The sequence below is a fragment of the Pristis pectinata genome, chromosome 10, assembly GCF_009764475.1.
Source record: "Pristis pectinata isolate sPriPec2 chromosome 10, sPriPec2.1.pri, whole genome shotgun sequence".
Taxonomy (NCBI): Eukaryota; Metazoa; Chordata; class Chondrichthyes; order Rhinopristiformes; family Pristidae; genus Pristis; species Pristis pectinata.
Window position 1 is genome coordinate 64,206,461 of NC_067414.1, and position 17,774 is coordinate 64,224,234.

Here is a 17,774-nt window from a genome sequence, read left to right on the forward strand (position 1 = left end):
CACCACTCTGAGTAAAAAATGTACCCCTCATGTCTGTTCTGAACCTACCCCCTCTCACCTTAAGTACATACCCTCTGGTATTGGATTGCCCAATAATGGGGGGAAAAAGGTATTGCTTGTCCACCCTATCTATGCCCCTCATAATTTTATACACTTCCAACAGATCACCCCTCAGCCTCCGCCGCTCCAGGGAAAAAAGCCCAAGTTTGTCCAGCTTCTCCTGATAGCACATGCCCTCTAATCCAGGCAGCATCCTTGTAAAACTCCTATGCACCCTCTCTGAAGCCTCAACATCCTTCCTATAGTGAGGTGACCAGAATTGCACGCAATACTCTAAATGCGGCCTAACCAGAGTTCTCTCGAGATGCATCATAACTTCTTGACATGAATTCCGTTTTTAATCGAGGTATTGAGTACAGAAGTCAAGTGACATTTATCACAGTGCAGCTATTAGTAAATATCTGCAGCCACACTTCCCTCATGGACAGGGAGCAAGTGTGTTTGGATTTATGTTGATTGGGAGAAGGCTAACCCGGCAGAGAGCACAGGTCAGGAGAGCAAGTGGTGGCGCCAAAGAAGAAACAGCAAAGTTCAAGCTATTCTGTATTTGCAATGATATGGTAAGGTCAAGTTTTGTCATGCTTTTTACTGAATTTTACAAATGATGCAATAGCTGGGTTTGCCAACAGAGGCATCATTCTTTCCACATCTGTAGACAGCATATTGCTGCCTGATGCTGAAATATTGGTAATGTCTTTGGTATTTTGGCAGGTGATAGTAGAAAAAAAAAGTATTCTGTTAATCTCATATGCCAAAAATAATGACAAGCTTCCACTGGTGAGGTCGCCTTTATCTGTGGCAGACAAGAATAATATCAGTCTCGACAAGCAACACAAATAAGTCCCAAGGGGATATAGAGAGACACTTTTGCTCTGCTAGGTGCAATACTAGGGAGAATAATAAATATACTCAAAGCCAGGCTATTCAGAAGTGAAACAGGACAATATTTTGCACTAGAGATGGAAGATCTGTAGATTGTTCCACCTAAACTGGACACTAGCTCAATCAATAATGGATTTTTGCTAGTCAAAGGTATTAAGGAATGTGGAATGGAGTTCGGGCATTTTCTTTCCGATATGATCCCCATGATCTCATTGAGGAGTTGAACAGGTTTGAGGATTTGAATAGTCTCTTCATGTTTCTCTGTATGTCTATCTTCAGCAGTGCCAGTGAGCAAATGCGGTTCACTCTTGCCGTTTTCTCAAACACACGGCAGGCCTTCTTTATCCTTCAGAAGACAGGAGTCTAATATTTCCTCAAGAGAATCCTTTGTCTGAATTTGTAAAGTAAAAAATGCACTCCCGCCAGATAAGTAGTAGAAATTTTGTGAAATTGGCAGGAAAAAAATCTTGTCAGAAACAAAAAGCAGAATAAAGGTATTCAGATTTTTCAAAACCTCTCATTTACATCCTACACATATTTAATGTTTCTTATTAATTTCCAGCAGCTATCTCGCACTTATGTAGGTGGTTTTGTGAACTGCTGTTGACAATTTATAGTGTTAGTAGATAGTGTATTGTGTGAGTTAGACCATGTGATAAAGAAGGAAAAGAAACCTATTTCCAAGACAAATTAGACATGCAGAGGAACCTAAAGGTGGTTGCATTCCAATATGCCCACTGCCCTTGCCTTGGATGGTAGAAATTGTTAGTTTGGGAGGTGCTATTGAAGAAGCCTCACTATTCGGCTGAATTCATTTTATAAATGGTGAACTCAGCAGGCACTGTAAGCTGATGGATGGAGTGTTTAATGAGGTTAATCAAGTGATGATAAAGTGGCCTGCTTTGTTCTTTATGATGGCAGACTTCTTGAGAGTTTTTTCCTGTTCTTATCCAGGTAAGTGAGTATTCTTTATGTCTTGGTACGTCATGTGGAGTCAGAAGGTGACTCACTGCAGGAAACACATCCTCTTCCTGCTCATTGGGGACTCTGCCACGTTAATGGTATTGAGGATTTGAAAGATTTTTGAAAGAAGAAGTGGTTAGAATTGGTTGTTGGAGATGTTCATTAGCTCAGAGCTGTTGGACCAGGCCTAACCATTATGAAGGCCTTGTTGTCTGCACTCTACTTTGTATATGCAAATTGATACAACTGTGTATACACTAACAACTTGCAGGGGCAACAAAACGGTGCCTAGTCAATCTCAGGAGCATATTACAATTAATACTCATTTCAGGCAGATTAGATTCATGCAGTATAGAAGCAAGCCCTTTGGCCCGCCATGTCTATGCCAGCCATCTAATACCTATCTATACTAATCCCATTAATCAGCACTTGGCCTATAACTTACTATTGCCTTGGTGATTCAACTGCTCACTCACATGCTTCTCATTTTGTGAGTACCTGCCTCCACCAGTTAATCGGGTACCGTGTTCCAGATTGCAACCATCCTCTGGGGGAAAAGTACTTCTAGAACCTATTCTTCACCCAAATTCTTCACATTAAACCTATACCCTCTGGTATTGGGCACCTCCACCATGAGGAAACATGTTTTACAATCTACCTTATCTATGCCTCTCATAATTTTATATACCTCTGTCAGGTCCCTCCACAGCCTCCTCCACTCAAAAGAAAACAAACCCAGCCTATCCATTTCCATCCCAGAAAACATCCCATGAATATCCTCTGCATCCTCTCCAGTGCAATCACATCCTTCCTATAATATGATGAACCAGCTGTGGCCAAACCAATGTTTTATAAAGTGTATATAGATCTCCCTGCTCTTATATTCTATGCCCTGGCTAATGAGGGCAAGCATCCCAAATGCTGCTTTCACCACACCATCTATCCATGCAGCCTCCTTCCGTGATCTTTGGACTTGTGCGTAACTACTCCCTTAGGCCCTACCATTCATGGTATACAGTGGCATGCAAAAGTTTGGGCACCCCTGGTCAAAATTTTTGTTACTGTGAATTGCTAAGCGAGTAAAAGATGACCTGATTTCCAAAAGGCATAAAGTTAAAGATGACACATTTCTTTAATATTTTAAGCAAGATTACTTTTTTATTTCCATCTTTTACAGTTTCAAAGTAACAAAAAAGGAAAAGGGCCCAAAGCAAAAGTTTGGACACCCTGCATGGTCAGTACTTAGTAACACCCCCTTTGGCAAGTATCACAGCTTGTAAATGCTTTCTGTAGCCAGCTAAGAGTCTTTCAATTCTTGTTTGGGGGATTTTTGCCCATTCTTCCTTGCAAAAGTCTTCCAGTTTTGTGAGATTCTTGGGCTGTCTTGCATGCACTGCTCTTTTGAGGTCTATCCACAGATTTTCCATGATGTTTAGGTCAGGGGACTGTGAGAGCCATGGCAAAACCTTCAGCTTGTGCCTCTTGAGGTAGTCCATGGTGTATTTTGAGGTGTGTTTAGGATCGCTATCCTGTTGTGGAAGCCATCCTCTTTTCATCTTCAGCTTTTTTACAGACGGTGTGATGTTTGCTTCCAGAATTTGCTGGTATTTAATTGAATTCATTCTTCCCTCTACCAGTGAAATGTTCCCCGTGCCACTGGCTGCAAAACAAGCCCAAAGTGTGATCAATCCACCCCCATGCTTAACAGTTGGAGAGGTGTTCTTTTCATGAAGTTCTGCATCCTTTTTTCTCCAAACATACCTTTGCTCATTGAGGCTAAAATGTTCTATTTTAACTTCATCAGTCCACAGGACTTGTTTCCAAAATGCATCGGGCTTGTTTAGATGTTCCTTTGCAAACTTCTGATGCTGAATTTTGTGGTGAGGACGCAGGAAAGGTTTTCTTATGACTCTTCCATGAAGATCATATTTGTGCAGGTGTCGCTGCACAGTAGAACAGTGCACCACCACTCCAGAGTCTGCTAAGTCTTCCTGAAGGTCTTTTGCAGTCAAACGGGAGTTTTGATTTGCCTTTCTAGCAGTCCTACGAGCAGTTCTCTCGGAAAGTTTTCTTAGTCTTCCAGACCTCAACTTGACCTCCACCGTTGCTGTTAACTGCCATTTCTTAATTACATTATGAACTGAGGAAATGGCTACCTGAAAATGCTTTGCTATCTTCTTATAGCCTTCTCCTGCTTTGTGGGCATCATTTAATTTTCAGAGTGCCAGGCAGCTGCTTAGAGGAGCCCATGGCTGCTGATTGTTGGGACAAGGTTTGAGGAGTCAGGGTGTTCGTAAAGCTTTGACGTTTGCATCACCTGGCCTTTCCTAATGATGACTGTGAACAAGCCATAGCCCTAACAAGCTAATGAAGGTCTGAGACCTTGGTAAAAGTTATCTGAGAGCTCAAATCTCTTGGGGTGCCCAAACTTTTGCATGGTGCTCCTTACCCTTTTTTCACTCTAAAATTGTACAATACAAAAATAATACACTAATCTTGCTTAAAATGTTGAAAAGAATGTTTCATCTTTAACTTATGACTTTTGGAGATCAGTTCATCTTCTACTCACTTAACTATTCACAGTAACAGAAATTTTGAACAGGGGTGCCCAAACTTTTGCATGCGACTCTACATCCTAGCCTTTTTAGACCTCCCCCACCCCCTCCCCCTCAAAATATATCAGCTCACCACTCTTATCAGGATTAAATACCATCTGGCATTGCCATTCTCAGGTTCATCTTCCACTGTCACATACCCGACATGATGTCTTTAATGCTAGATATCTCCTGTATTCAATCTTTGCCATATTCACAGTTTATGGGGCACAACCATGTGAGAATTGTACTTAATCATGCAGAATTAAACAACTTCAAGCAATGGTTTTCCGTGGCATGGTGACTATGTGAAACTGCCCAATTACTAAGGCAGTTTTTATATAAATAGATGAATATTTAGACAGCAACAAGATTTGAGAGTCTGAGGAATAGGGAGGGACATAAATATTCAAATGGCCCGTGGAACGTAATATTCCTGAACTTTAGGGCAATAAATATTCCTTTCAAGCAGTTAATACAGCAAGTCTCATTGCTGGTAAGTTTCACTTTAGACGAGCGAGAGCGGGAAGTAGTTAACAGAGCAAGTCTCATTGATTAATTGGGCAGCAGCAGTCAATAAAAAAAGGTAAGCTCAAGCGGAGCGGCCATTGTAGGAGTGGCTCAGTGGAAGAGTGGGACCTTGAAGCTTTGGCTCAAGGCTTCGGTGAGAAGAGGCGGAATAAGTGAGTGGAGGCTGAGGTGAAGTTCAGGTAAGGTCTCTTTCTTTTTGTTGTTGTACAGTTAGAGCAGTGGGAATGGCAGTCAGGGTGGTAGTATGCTCCTCTTGCAGGATGTGGGAAGCCAGGGAAACCTCCAGTGTCCCTGATGACTACACCTGCGAGAAGTGCATCTGGCTGCAGCTCCTGACAGACCGCATCAGGGAACTGGAGCTGGAGACAGATGAACTCTGGATCATTTGGGAAACTGAGGAGATGATAGGAGTTTCCAGGAAGCAGTCACACCTAGGATGCAGGTAGCTGGGTGATCGTCAGGAGAGGAAAAGGGAATGGGCAGTTGATGCAGGGTACCCCTGTGGCCTCTCCCCTCAATAACAAGTATACTACTTTGGATACTGTTTGGGGGAAACAACCTATCAGGAAAGCCACAGCAGCTAGGTCGCTGGCACTGAGTCTGGCTCTGTGGCTCAGAAGGGAAGGGGGGAGAAGGGGAGTGCGATAGTGATAGGGGATTCAATGGTTGGGGGAACAGACACGAATTTCTGTGGATGACAACGAGATTCCCAGATGGTATGTTGCCTCCCTGGTGCCAGGGTCAGAGACGTCATGGATCAAGTCCACAGCATTCTTAAAGGGGAGGGTGAGCAGCCAAAAGTCGTGGTACGCATTGGTACCAACAACATAGGAAAAGGGATGAGTTCCTGAAGCGTGAATACAGGGAGTTAGGAAGGAGGCTAAAAAGCAGGACCTCAAGGATGGTAATCTTTGGATTGCTGCCTGTGCCATATGCCAGTGAGGGTAACGATAGGAAGATATGGCAGACGAATGAGTGGCTGAAGAGTTGGTGCAGGGGGCAGGGTTTCTGATTTGCGGATCATTGGGATCTCTTCTGGGAACGGTATGACCTGTACAAAAGGAACGGATTGCACCTGAACTCGAGAGGGACCAATGTCCTTGCAAGCAGGTTTGCTAGAGCTATTGGGGAGGGTTTAAATCAGGTTGGCAGGAGGATGGGAATCAGACTGTTAGGTCAGATGATGGAGCAGTTGATGGAAAGGTAGATGCAATGTGCAGGGAGACTGTGAGGAAGGATAGGCAGTTGATGGGGCATAAACACAGTTAGTAGGATGTGTTAAATTGTGTTTAATGCCAGAAGTATTAAGAATAATGGTGATAAACTTAGAGCGTGGATCAGTACGTGGAATTATGATGACGTGGCCGTTAGAGAGACTTAGCTGTCGCAAGGGCAGGATTAGCTGCTTGATGTTCCAGAGTTAGGGTTTAGATGTTTCAAGAGGGATAGGGAGGGAGGTAAAAGGGGGGGGGGGGGTGGTGGGAGTGACATTGTTAATCAGGGACAGTATCACAGCTGCGGAAAGGGAGGACGTCATGTTGGGATCGTCTACTGAGTCAGTGTGGGTGGAAGTCAGAAACGGGAAGGGAGCGATCACTCATTTGGGAGTATTCTATAGGTCCCCCAGTAGCCACCAGGACACTGAGGAGCAGATAAGTCAGCAGATTTTGGGAAGGTGCAAAAAGAGCAGGATTGTCAACTTCCCTAATATTGATTGGCACCTCCTTAGTGCAAAAGGTTTAGATGGGGCAGAATTTGTTAGATGTGTCCAGGAAGTATTCCTGACACAGTATTTGAACAGGCTGACTAGAGGAGAGGCCATACTGAATCTTGTACTAGGCAGTGAACCTGGTCAGGTGACAGACTTCTCGGTGGGCGAGCATTTTGGAGTTAGTGACCACAACTCCCTGACATTTAGCATAGTCATGGACAAGGATAGGAGCAGGCAATATGGGAAAGTTTTTAATTGGGGGAGGGCTAATTACGATGATATTAGGCAGGAACTTGGGAGCGTAAATTGGGAACAGATGTTCTCAGGGAAATGCACAGAAGAAATGTGGAGGTTGTTTGGGGACCACTTGCATGGGGTTCTGGAAAGGTTTGTCCAACTGAGACAGGGAAAGGATGGTGGGATAAAGGAACCGTGGATGACAGGAGGTGAAACATTTAGTCAAGAAGAAGAAGGAAGCATACTTAAGGTTTAGGAAGCAAAAATAAGGACTCATGAGAATTATAAGGTAGCCAGGAAGGAGCTTAAGAAGGAACTTGGAAGAGCGAGAAGGGGACATGAGAAGGCCTTGGTGAGTAGAATTAAGGAAAACCCCAAGGCGTTCTACACATTCATGAAGAACAGGAGGATGACTAGAAGGACAGTAGGACTGCTCAGGGATAAAGGGGAAAGATGGAGGAGTAGGAGAGGTCCTTAATGAATACTTTGCTTCCATGTTCACCAGGGAGAGGGACTTTGACAAATGTGAGGTCAGCGTAGAACAGGCTAATGTACTGGAGCATGTTGAGGTTAAAAAAGAGGCAGTGTTGGAGCTTTCGAAAACATTAGGATAGATAGGTCCCCAAGACTGGACGCGATATACCCAGGTTACTACAGGAAGTGAGGGAAGAGATTGTTGGGGCGTTGACGATGATGTTTGCATCCTTCCTGGCCACAGGATTGGAGGATGGCAAATGTTGTTCCCTTGTTCGAGAAAGGTAATAGGGATAATCCTGGGAATTATAGACTGGTAAGTCTTGCATCAGTGTTGGGCAAACTATTGGAGAGGATTCTTAGGGACAGGATTTATGAATGTTTGGAGAAACATAGTCTTATTAAGGATAGTCAGCATGGCTTTGTGAGGGGTAGGTCATGCCTCATGAGTCTAATTGAGTTTTTTGAGGAGGTGACGAAGCAAATTGACGAAGGTAGAGCAGTGGATGTGGTGCATATGGACTTTAATAAAGCATTTGACAAGGTTCCCCATGGTAGGCTCATCCAGAAAGTCATGAGGCATTGGGATCTTTGGAGACTTGGCTGTGTATATTCTGAATTGGCTTATTCACAGAAGGCAGAGGATGGTAGTAGATGGAGAGTATTCTGCCCGGAGGTCAGTGATTAGTGGTGTTCTGCAGGGATCTGTTCTGGGACCCCTGCTCTTTGTGATTTTTTTATAAATGACTTGGATAAGGAAGTGGAGGGATGGGTTAGTAAGTAGGCAGATGACATGAAGGTCAGAGTTGTTGTGGATAGTGTAGAAAGTTGTCATAGGTTACAACGGGATATCGACAGGATGCTAAGTTGGTCGGAGAAGTGGCAGATGGAGTTCAATCCAGAAAAGTGTGAAGTGATGCACTTTGGAAGAATGAACTTGAAGGTGGAGTACAAGGTTAATGGAAGGATTCTTAGTAGTGTGGAGGAACAGAAGAATTTAAGGGTCCAAGTCCATAGATCCCTCAAAGTTGACATGCAAGCTGATGGGGTGGTTAAGAAGGCATAGTACTAGCCATTAGTCGGGGGATTGAGTGCAAGATCCGCGAGATAATGTTGCATTTCTATAGAACTCTGGTGAGACCACACTTAGAGTATTGAGTTCAGTTCTGGTCATCTCATTATAGGAAGGATGTGGAAGCTTTAGAGAGGGTGCAGAGGAGATTTACTAGGGGCAGGCATGGTAGTGTAGTGGTTAGTGTAAAACTATTACAGTGCTAGAGACCCGGGTTCGATTCTGGCCACTGTCTGTAAGGAGTTCGTATGTTCTCCCCGTGTCTGCATGGGTTTCCTCCAGGTGCTCTGGTTTCCTCCCATATTCCAAAGACGTACAGGTTAGCAAGTTGTGGGCATGCTATGTTGGCTCTGGAAGCATGGCGACACTTGTGGGCTGCCCCCAGGACACTCCACGCAAAAAGACGTATTTCACTGCGTGTTTCGATGTGCATGTGACTTATAAAGATATCTTAGGATGCTGCCTGGATTAGAGAACATGTCTTATGAGGAAAGGTTGAGTGAGCTAGTGCTTTTCTCTTTGGAGTGTAGAAGGATGAGAGGCGACTTGACAGAGGTGTATAAGATTATGAGGGGCCAAGAAAGAGTGAATAGTCAGCACCTTTTCCCCAGGGCTTCTATGACCTATACCAGAGGACATTAGTTTGTCAAAGGAGGAAAGTTTAGGGGAGATGTCAGAGGTAGATTTTTTTTACACGGAGTGGTGGGTGCCTAGAACGCATTTCCGGGAGCGGTGGTAGAGGCAGATACAATAGGAACATTTAAAAGACTGTTAAATCGGCACATGGATGTAAGAAAAATGGAGGGTTATGGCTGTGAAGGAGGGAAGGGTTAGACTGATCAAGGAGCAGGTGTTTATATAGGTCAGCACAACATCGTGGGCTGAAGGCCCTGTACTGTTCTATGTTCTAAAGGAGGGCAAATGTTTAAGGAAGCATAATATATGAGATTACAAGATATAAATCATATTGGGTTGATTTCACTTTGGGGAGGATGGGAAATATTTGACACAATCTTTTCTTCAGTGACTGAATAGAAAGGGTAGACATCTTACCAAAGCAGGATGTTGAAAGCCCAGTGTTTGGTTAAATGGCCTTTTTGTTCTGTGCTTTTCGTTTCAGGATAATTATGTTCTGAAAATAGAGTTCCACAAATGATGTAGTGATTTCTTGTGCACCATTTATTTGCCACAATAACACTTTGCATTTTTTCACCTCTGCGATTTCCTGTCTAAGTAATTTCAGTTGTAAAATAGTAATTAGGTTTAAAGTGAGTTACGTCAAAAACAATCCCCATGAAAGACGCTCGGGGAATTCTCAGTGGTGCACTCTCTATGAACTGGTACTTCGTACAAGTTGCAATGCAAAGGCTATTCAGCTGCCATTATTACAAAGAACTTCATTCTGAAGGTTATGACAGAGAAAGTTATAAATGATATTTTCATGAATATTTGTGGTCTATCTAGTTGGGAATATTGGCTCCAATTTCTTGTTTAATTCCAGAGTTGAATATTTGATGTTAATGTGAAGATAAAAACTGAAAGAAGGAGATCTTACCTCGATGCCCATTTATTGGACATAAGCAATTGAAAGGTACATACTCATCACTTGTTATTGTCATTTCAGTGTTTTAATTAGAGTGATTAATAATTTTGTTCATATTGGCTTAAGGCATATTGTGAGGGCAGAGTGGACTAAGCTATGATTACAGTGAATAGCGTACAATCAAAAGAACAGAAAGATTGAAGTAGTTAATACTTCTGTTTATACTCCACAAGAGTCTCTGTCCAATCAATCTACCTTTTCTCAGCCTTTCAGCATTCCTTACTACTTGCTCTTAATATACATCATCAGAAAAGTTACAACACCAACAGCAACTATTTGGCCTTTTGAGTGCATAGCAATTCTATGCAACAACGATCCAACTAGTCCGCTCCCCTGCTTTGACAGAAGCAACAGAAAAATTGCTCATCTAGTTACCTTTTGAAAGTATTTAAGTTTTATGTCATACCACTGCCAGTAAAACAAGTTCAATTTGATTTATAACTATCTTATGTTCATAACGTCTGGCTTTGGATTCTGCCAAAAGTGGAACACCCTGCATCTACTCGTCCACCCCATTCAAAGACATGTTTTAATAAGCCTGCTGATTCTTTCTTAACAGAAATAATCTCTGTTCTGGTAACATCCATGTAAGTAGCTTTAGCACTTGGTATTCTTTGCACAATAGACACTAGAATTTTGTATATTAATGTGCATGGTTTAAATAGGTTTCCATATGTTTAACATAATTTGATTATTTTTGAATTCTGTAGTTCTATCAAGTGAGTCACAGTATTTTTAGCATTTTTAATTGTTAGACCTACTATGGTGCTATTAATGATTTATTCACTCATATCCATACGTAAAAAGGAAAAGATTAGCAAAAGTCTCCAACAGATTAAGACAGGAGAAATTATATTGGGAAATAGGGAAATGGTGGAGAAATTGAACAAATATTTTGTCTCTGACTTCACAGAAAACATAGGAAGCCTCCCGGAAAGAAAAAGGAGGGCAGCAGATCTAGAGTGAATGAGGAACTAAATATATATCATATGTGAACAAGTTTTTGCTGTTCACAAAAAATAAGTTTCTGAGAAATTAACAGGACTGAAAGCTGAAAGCTGGACTAGAAGACTTGCACCCTTGGGTTTGAAGGAGCTGGCTGCACAGACAAGCAAACAGTGGTTGTCATTTTACAGAGATACTAGGGCAGTTCCTACAGACTGCAAGGTGACGAGTGTAACCTGTCTCTTTAAGAAGGGAGAAAATGGGGAACTACATACCAGTTGGCATGACATCAATAGTAGGAAAGAAAACTGAAATCCATTATTAAGGAAGTGGTAACAGTACACTTAGAAAATAATAATGGGATTGGGCAGAGTTGGCATGAATTTATGAAAGGATTTGTTGGAGTTTTTGAGATAAACTGGCAGAACAGATGAGGGAAACCTGTTGATGTGTATTTGGACTTTCAGAAGACCTTCAATAACGTGTCACATAAGAAAATGAGAGTGTATTGAATTGGAAGTAATACACTGGTGTGGATGGAGGATTGGTTGATGGACAGAAAGCAGAAGAAATAAATGGGTAATTTTCAAGTTGAAAGGCTGCAGCTAATGGGGTTTTGCAGAAGGCTCACAGGCTAGATCAGTGATTTGGCTGAGGGGATCAAATCTATCCAAGTTTTCTAATGATGTAAAGTTGGGTGGCATCATGAGTTGTGAGGTGAATACAGGGGGGTTTCGTGTGTTCAGGCTAAGGGAATAGGCAAGGATGTATTGGAGGGAATATAATGTGGAAAAAATATGAGGTAATCCATTGAAAAAGTGCAGTGTTTTTATTAAATGGTGAGATTGGAAGATGTTAGTGTTCTTAGGAACACAAATGTCCTTGTACATAAATCACTTGAAAGTTAATGTGCAGGTATAGCAAACAATTAGAAAAACAAACCATGTGCTGGCTTTTATTGCAAGAGAATTACCCAGTCTTTGACTTTATCAGGGTGAAATGCTGTTGATTTATTACCTAGACATGTCATGATCAGCAACAAAGAGTTTCAGCCAATAAATGTAAGATGATACAAGGAATGCCATCCAATTCTCTCAGCTCCACCTATGATTTACTTTGCTAACTGCAGATGAATTAAAGGAGTGAGGGTTCATTTCATTTCTACTTACCTATTTAGCTTTTATGTAAAGAAGAATCCCAACGATATTTGTATTGTTCTATTTATGTTCTCTGTAATTAACATTATTCTCTATCTCTTGAATAATAGACACAGTTGGAGGAAATTGTCCTCCTGATTCTTGATGCCAAACATAGAACAAAACACACAAAAATGTAATATTCAATGTCCATGAGTTTTGGTGATATTTATTCTGGAACTATTGCATTCCTTTTGTTTACATTTATAGAACTAAGGAGTCCTGTTAATGCTTACTCTTTGTTGCATTAACATTCAGTGCTGGAAATTTGTGATATGGAATGTATTATCATTCAGTCATCATAAAAGAACATTATCTAGTATGTGATGTAAATAGCCTCAGCAATTTGTTCTTGGACCATCCATTTGCCTTGAATATCAAATTGGGCTGACTGTTGGCAGTAAAGAAGAATAAAGACACTGGTATTCCACAAATGTGTAGTTGAATATGAGAAAGCAAGGAATAATATAATGTACCAATAGTATTGGATGAAAAGGGATAAGAGGATACTTGGAGGTACTATAAATATCAGCTTGATTTGTTACTTAAATGAAGTTCCGTGTTATCGGAAGTAGTCAAACACAGAAAGAAACATTACTTGCTGTAGAAAGCATTATTTCTGTGGAATCTGTAAACTGCTATACACCATAATTAGATCTTTCTTTTTTGCTCAAGGACTTTGCACAATTCGGTACATTTACTTCTGATTTACTTCTGACATTTATCATTACTTATTGAATGATTTCCATTACAGTCTCTCACTCCCAGGAGGGGGATATCTTTTTATATAACTTCCGTCCATGTTTATTTGAGCTTATCGCGTAATTGGTGAACAAAAGTGCCTTAAAAGATGGAAATGTCTGAAACATTTGTTAATATGTCAGGATGCATTACCTGAATTGGAGCAAAAAACTGCAGGTGCTGCAAATCCAATACAAGAACAGGGAATGAAGGGAATACTCAGCAGGTCAAGCAGCATTTGTGGGGAGAGAAACAAGAGTTGACATTTCAGGTGAAGGACCTTTCATCAGAACTGGAAAGTGAGTAAACAAGTGTGTTTTAAGTTGCAGAGAGTGAGAAGATTTAGGAGAATAGAGGGTGCAGACCAAACTTGCCAAGGTAACAATTAATTCAAAAACCAACACCTGAGGTCAGGATTGAACCCGGGTCATTAGCTGTGAGGCAGTAGCTCTACTAGCTGCATCACTAGGGCAGCATGGTAGCGTAGTGGTTAGCGCGACGCTATTCCAGCGCCAGCGATCGGGGTTCGATTCCCGTCGCTGTCTGTAAGGAGTTTGTACGTTCTTCCGTGTCTGTGTCGGTTTCCTCCCACATTCCAAAGACGTATGGGTAGGTTAATTTGGGTTTAAAAAATGGGTGGTGCGGACTTGGGCCGGAAGGGCCTGTTACCACGCTGTAAATAAAATTTAAAAAAAAACTATGCCACTCAAATTATTGACCTCTGTAATATTTTTTCTTCCTTCTCACTTTCCTTCAGTGAAATGTGGTAGGTGGATGGAGACATGTAATTATGGAGGTCTTTTAAAATGGTCATTCTCTGTCATTGGAGGTTCTTGGTTTCAAGTGGTAAACAATGCATTACTCTGCACTAAACTGAAGCAAGTCAGGGATTTATTAAAGGATTGCCAAACTTTCTGAAGTGATGATGCCGTTTTCTACATGTTGTTACATTCATGGCCCTCCGTGCAATCCTTCCCACTCTGTGACTCTGCTGCTTATGACGCCTTTGTTCTCATTTCAACCTTCCGCAGAAACTTTTTTTATTGAACAAGAGTCCCTAAATGCAGAAGTCTGGGGCTAGAGGATATTCTTAGCAGGAAAAGAAAATTTCTTAAAGAGAAACGGAACAATCTGGAATTACTCAGCAGGTCGGGCAGCATCTGTGGAGATGGAATCACTGTTAATGTTTCAGGTTGATGGCCTTTCATCAGTTCACTGACACTGCCTAAACTGCTGACAATTTCCCACATTTTTTGTTTTTACTTTAGATTTCCAGCCGTAACATATTACTTTTGGTGAAAATATATGAGTTGGTAGAGTCAAAAAACAATCTGGCATCAAAAAGCAATCCTTTATGCAAAGCTTCAGTAGTGTACTCAAGCAATCAGGATCACAGGCAAGCTTTAAGGCAATTCCATAAATTCCTGCATCTCTACTGAAATCATACATCCAGACAGAAGATCCTCTTTGACACACTTCAGCATCCTTGCTGTAAAGAAGTCTCAGACGTAATGGACTTCACTTTTGTGCTGCCTGTCCTTGGAAAGACCCATCTTATCTGACTTGCAATCAACCTCACTAATAGGATTGCCTTTGTTCCAGTTTCTTGAATTTATACTGAAGTTTCATTCCCTTTAAATATGATGATTTTCTTTTAGTGTTTCACTTTATTTTGTATTGGTACCTTTTCCCAGCAGTAGAGGGCAGCAAACAACAGTTGTTGGAATCACCTGAGTGGAAGATTGTATGGCAAACAACTTCCCACACTGACTGGAAGATAATATTGTTCTGTCAAAATGTCCTTTTTTTGTCTTTCATGTGGTTTTATCTTCTCAAACAATTCATTGTTTAAAACATGATGGCAGAGAACAGATTTCCATCTGCCTAATTTTAGTGGGTAACTTGGCTTTTGCTGATTCTCTGAGGCTTGGAGATGAGGATGAATCTCTACATGGATTCCCTCCTTCAAATTCCATAAGTTCTCAGCATCTAGGGAAACTCCTGAAAATAAAATGGCATATGTTCCTTATTTATCCCTCTTTCAGGTATTTTCATACCTCCCAGGAGTAGAACTGCCTGAAAACTCACTTAAGTACCTATCGTGCAGTCACCTTCATCTCGTCAGTTCGTGGAGTTTTAATTTCAGTATTTGCTGTATATGTCAGGAACTCCTTTTATTACATCTGGGCATAAAGATCATGTGGGGAAAGCACTTGAGGAAGGTCGAGCATGAAGGATTATATGTGAGTGCCAGAGCCCATTAGTTAGTTTAAACATACCAAGTAATGTTACTGAATGTTGCTTCTACCTTGGCATGCTTCAGTATGACTTGAAGATTTCACCTAGCTTGGCTTTCACAGGTTACTGCACAAAGGAAAGCTCTGGCTCTGAGGTGAAAAGCAATGAAGGGCATTAATGTTATGTAGAGCAATACCCAATAGGGAACATTTCCTTATGAATTAGGATTTGCTGAAGCTATTACAAGAACCATATAATGCCTTCAGCTATGGCTGAGTTCAGTCATTATCCACACAATGGAATCAGGCTATGTTAGATACAGTTCCCACCAGATTTCTGCTTGGCTCACATTTCACTCTGGTCAATAAACCTCCATTCCAGCATTAGAAGTTGCAGCAATGAGTTATCCTATGTCAAAAGTGGATTACACTATTGAGTAATGCACGATGAACAGAAACCACTCTATATGAGGGGGCAATAACTAAATGGGAACACAGCATTTTTTAATTGCAAGTTGTTGATGACAATTTCCCTTACGTATGTTGCCTTTGAGGTAGATATATGAATCTACTTTGTCAGATGAAGTGAATCAGAAATGGGAGTGAGTGAGGAGATCAAGCACTTCTAGAGCAGACAGCATGAACTGTTGGTGACTCAAGTGTGTCAGAGCGGTGATTCTGAAGGGTACTACATGTATACATACAGAAGGACATAAATGCTCAGCACATGGGAATTGTCCACATGAAAGCAGTAGCCAAAGGCTAGGTGTAGTGGCCTAGGAGTAGTGTCCTAGGACTGATCAGGACACTGAAGATCTGGTGAAGTCCTACTTGGAATGCCAGGGCTTCAGGCAAAAACTACCCACAGCTCTGATGTAAACACAGATGAACAGCTAGTCCCATGCAGTGGGTGGATGTTGGCAATAGAGTATTTCCTCCTGTGGGCTGACAGCCACTTGAAGTGATTGGAAGTGTTGCTGTGTGGGTCACGTACTTCTCAATGAGAGAGGCTCTGAGATCAGTTTTTGCAACACAGGTTTATCTGAGCATCTGGTTTCCACCACAGTTTGCACTTCATATTAGCATTGTTCACCACATGCCTAAAAGACATTTGGGCATAGCTTAACATCCAATGCGGAGGCTAACCAATATGTCCATAGGGTGAAGGAGAAATAGAAACTGCAGTTACTGGACAAGGGGTCTAAGTGGACCATGAGACATCAACTGGCAATGTTTCTCCTCATGTACAGGAACACCACCACTTCTTTATAGGATATTCCCCAGTTAAGTTGCTGCTGGGTTGATTCTTGTGTACAGGGCTGAGCTTAGCGCTGTCAACTTGGAAGGCCAAGTGGAAGAATCAGAAGGGGTGTCACAAAGCGAAAGGTCAGGCAAGAAATATTCAAATAACAGACACTGAAAATATGCCAGCCACCAAGCCAGGGAGGATGGTCGAAGTGGAGCTTTGGAGAGATTGTAGGAGTCAGCAAAGATATGCTAAAGGTGGGTGGTAGATGTTGAATAGTTCACATTAGTACATGCACATGATACCTAAGATGGTCATTGAGAACATGACACAGGACAAACATCAATTTGAGTTAAAGAATGGTTACTATAGCTCAACCATTGCTCGGCAGTGCATAGGTTGTCAAGAGGCACAGGAAAGCTAGGCAGCTTAGAGGAAGAGGTGGTCCATCATATTTGAAGGTATCTAGAGTAGATACTCAAGGATGGAAAATGTACCTTTGCAGTTGAATATTTCACAGAAGTCACCAATATCAATTTAATTTGTAATTATCCATGCACATACGAATACATATTGTAACCAGATTTGTCTTCCTTTCCTTCTACAACATTGATGCTTTCAGTTTTTAGAATTGTGTCATCTAATCATTAATTCCTGATCCATTTTGTGTTCTCTTTCATTATTTCTAAATTTAAATGTTTCCTATGTGTCTTGCACCACAATATCACACTTCATTTAGGTTTGCAAATGGAAAGTTTTACTATCACAAGCTTAGAAAAATATCAAACAAACTCCACAAAGTTCTAGAACAATTAATGCACTTTTTTCCATGGGAGTTCCTCGTTTTACCACATATTGAGTCTGAGCAGCATCTGCTTCATTGTCCCTCTGTGTTATATGTTAGGGATTGTCAGGCATGGGACATCCTTAAGTTAATACAAACAAGAACCAGTCTTCAATCAAGGGAAAGGATAGCTGCATGAATAAACACCACTGACTGCAAGAGAGAGCTATCTCTCAATGCAGTGGTTAAAGAAGGCTGTTCTGGGTATTTGGATTCCCAACAAAAGTGTCTGAATGTGCAGAAGTGGTCTTGTTGGTTGATATGTGCTCCATTATGAATATTTGCCCCCATCCAAAATGTAATTGTAGCAATTGAAATTGCATTTAATCACCTCTTGTTATCCTTGTGCTTAGAGTATAAAACCTCCATGTACTTTGACTTCAGAGCGATTCTTCTGAGAATTCTACCAAGAGGTTCTTCCACTGTGTCTCCTCTAGG